The following is a 4,271-nucleotide window of genomic DNA, read 5'->3' as shown; positions in this document are numbered from 1 at the left end:
AATTGAACGATCTAGGAATTCTCAGAAAATTCTTTCTCAGAAAGCTTTCAATAAATACTGTGTTAATTCAGGTAGCAAACTATAATCATTTTGATGTCGATTAGTTAGTAGATTTTGAACTATTGACGTCATGTGATCTACCCAGAAAACGAGAATGGATTGAAATGAATTGAAATGGATTCAGATTTTCAGAAATATTGATTCATGAATGTTAAAATGAATGCTTTTCAATTCTGAATGCATTTTTATTAATTTATAGGAATTACATGGAGCATATCTCTATTCTTTCAATCTAAAAATAATATTAGTTTTTTCTGTATATACAAATTCTGTGAATACAATTGTGAATACTATTCAATTCAAAATTTTGAATAGGAAATGCAGTTTTTCAATCCAATTGCATCCAATTAAATTTAATTGAATCCAATTGAATCCAATTAAATCCAAAAAAAAGTAGTCGCTATTTAAAATACGCATTCAGATAGAAAAAAATTTCAATCTATTTTAATCCATTCTCGTTTGCTGAGTCGACATCTTATTGATAACGTTATTAGTGATCAAATTAATATTAATAACGTCATTTGCCGTTAATAATACGAAAATAATGATATATTTTCGTCGTTGATTAATATCATTATGTGACAAATCCACGTCACTTTTACGATGATAGGACGTCAGACATTAAGAATGATCAATTAATTATGTCAAATAGACGATACCTTGTTACCTAAGAATGTTATTATAAGTTGAATTAACTTTCATATTACATATTAACACGAAGATTTCATATTTCAACAATCTATAATCTCTTGATTTCGTTAATATTCTTTACTAATGTTATATATACAGGATGTATCAAAAGTCTGAAAATGGTCGAATATTTCGAAAGTATTTTTTGGAAAAATGTTTCAGATACAATTGTAGGATTTAAAAAACTATTCATTGATCACGTCCGTTTAATCTTGAATGGCATCGCCAAGGTCAGATTAAAAGCAAATCGATTTTTTAAATGGAACACCCTATTTTTTATGGCAGAATCTAATAGATCTAGGGTCAAGAGTTTGATCTTAATAAATATTATCCAGGACATGAACCTGAACAATATTTGAGAGGTTTTAGTCGTCGGTCGAACACCTTGCATAATAACTAATGTTACCGATACTATAATTTTCAAGCCTTTATAACTCGGAAAGTACGTAATAAAAAATAACTTTATTATAGTGTTTTGAAAAGTTCTCGACATGCGGTTATTAGATTCTGGAATCAAAAGTAAGATGTTTCATTTTTTAAAAATCGACGTGACCTTAATCTGACCTTGGCGATGCCAAAGTTATACTGATAAGATCAGTAAATCTTTTTGAACTCTACAACTTTTGTCTGAACAATTTTTCTCAGTAATGTATTTCTGAGATAAAAATTTAACGCTTTATTTTGAACTCCTGGTATATATAGAGTGTGTCACCAAAATCCGGATAAATTTCAATTTAAATTTTCCGCTATATTGTGCCTCCGGCAGAGGTTGTTGTTGGCGTCCGAGAAAACCTAATGCTTCTAGTAAATAGTCATATTCTTTGATTCTCAAAATGGCTGCGATTAAAACCAAGTATGGAGTATAATCAAAGAGCCGTGATCATCGAAAGCTTTCGCGCTGGGAACTCAGCAACAGAAATAATTCGGTTCTTTGGATATCTGAGCTCAATGACAAAATATACGGCTTTAGAATAGTCCAATGAAGGTTCCAATATACCAGCGAGAAAGAGTCACTCATGAAAGAAAGGATCTCCGCAGTCGTTGAAAGGGCTCAAGCGCTGATTTCGGTTAATCCAGGGCAATCGAATTGCGAAAATTAGCATCGATTGTTGGTATAAGCGAGCCAATAATGTATCAAATTGAGGAGGACCTTCGATACAAATCATACACATTAAAGATACGACAAATGCTCTCTGAGGTTGTCAGGACAAGCCGAGTTGGTCGCCTCGGCTTTCACCATTCTGGCCTCCCGACAGCCCAGATTTAAATCCCTTGGATTACTACGTATGGAGCGTAGTTGAAAGGATCACAAACAAGTCTCGGCATCCCAAGGACCGCTATTGAAGCAGCATTCGTCAGCATGGACAGCGCTACATTACAGCGTGCGTGCGAACACTTCAGACCGAGAATAGAGGCCGTTCAAGCTGGGGGATATATATCGAATAATAGTGTTCTACAAGATCCCTCAAGCCATGTAAAAGGATTTTTTGTAATATTTAATTTTTCATTAAAAACATTTTGTTTAAAGAAATTGTTCTATTTTTGGTGACGCATTCTGTACATATATAGAGCATTCTACACTAAATCGGACGGCCTTCGTCATCGATCCTTATTTTTTAATATATTTTTTAATATATACTGATTTTTTAATATATTTCTATTAAAATACGTATTCAGTTATTTTTATCTCCGTTGTTTCCTAGATATGAATTTTTTAAATATTTTTAATTAATTTTATTTTACAAACGTTTAGTTAGTTGAACATAATTTTTGTTTAAATTCAAAAACAAAATCTAATCATAATCAAATTGTCTTGAAATTCTCTTTAGGAAAAAAATATGAAAAAAAACTTCAAATTTTTGTTTCTATTTGAAATTTGTTTCTGTTTGAAATTAACAAAGTCGATTTTCGTTAAGATTGACATTTTTAATTTTTATTAAAAAATATTCTTAATATAAAACACTTCAAGCTATATTTGATTATGATCAAAATTTCCATTCCATATTTTTTTTAAATATTAAATCTATTATTTAATGTTAATAAATTTTTCTGATGAGTTATAAATGTTATTTCATAATGATAGAGAATATATTTTTGACGTCACAATTATTTAGAGAATAAGAATTTACAGGAATTTTACACGGATAAAACAACATCTGTTAGAATATTGCGAAGAAATTTATTAATAAATATTAGATCATTTTTATTTTTCAGTTTTTTTTCTCACTCTTGTACGTTTTATAATTCAAAGAGTTTAAACATTTTTACAATAAACGTACAATTTTTAGAACTATAAAACTATGAATTTTTTGAGTCTCAAGTACAGATTTTGCTCTTTCAAATTGAGTCGCAAGATATTCCTTTGCCAAGTTATATTCTTCTGTTAATGAGAACTGTATTATGATATTTGACAAATTCATTGGATCTGACATCCACTTGAACAGTTCATGTGAAGTAGTTATCTGGCAATCAGATGGGCGTTGAAGGCTTGCACGAGTAGCTATTCTTTTTATCTCCACCTATTCCGTTACATGGATCCTTGCCATACACCGTGATAAAAAAATGCTATTCAACCGGCACTTCAAAGATTTCTTCACGATAATAGATATTTGCAAAGTTTTTAAAATTTTTGAATTGTTGGGAAGCATTAACAAAAAAAGTATATTTTAGTAAAATCACTAGAAATAGTTCCTTACAAATTCATTGATAATTTTGGAAAACTCATAAATATGCGTCACAGTGCATATAAGAGTCCATGTGACAGAATAGTACGGTAAAAAGAATGGTTACTCGTGCAAGCCTTCAACGCCCATCTGATCGCCAGATAACTATTCCACATGAATTCGAGTGGGTGTCAGACCCAATGAATTTGCCAAATGTCATAATAAAGTTTTCATTAACAGAAGAATATAATTTATTACTTATTGTTAGCAAAGAATTATTTTGCGACTCGATTGAAAGAGCAAAACCTAAGACTTAAAAAATCATATTATTTTAATTCATATTATTTTTCAAAAAAATGGTACATTTATTGTAAAAAAAATTTTAAACTCTTTGAATTATGAAACGTGCAAAGGTGGGAAAAAAAATAAAAAGTAAAAATAATCCAAAATTTATTGATAAATTTCTTCACATATTTTAAAAGACATTATTTTATTCAAATAATATTCCTAAATCTTTATTCCATATTGTGAAATCAAAAACATATTCTCCAGTATTGTATAAAATAACATGATTTATGTAACTTATCAGCAGATTAAAAATTTATTAATATTAAATAATAGAGTTACATAAACACGCATGGAATGCAAGAGATCCAGGTTCAACTCCCGGCCGAGATAATATTTTTCGCAATAAGAATTAATTATTTACAGATTTTAATATGTCATTTAGCATAATTAAAATCGTTTCGAAAAAAGCATAAAAATGGTTAAGTTGCTAGTCAATTTTAACTCGTAACATGCAGTAGTTTAGTAGAATTAATTTCAAGGCATTTCAAGGCCAAAAAATCATTTCGGCGC

The sequence above is a fragment of the Atta cephalotes genome (genome assembly GCF_000143395.1).
Source record: "Atta cephalotes unplaced genomic scaffold scaffold00027, whole genome shotgun sequence".
In the NCBI taxonomy this organism is placed as follows: domain Eukaryota; kingdom Metazoa; phylum Arthropoda; class Insecta; order Hymenoptera; family Formicidae; genus Atta; species Atta cephalotes.
This window is presented reverse-complemented; position numbering follows the sequence as displayed.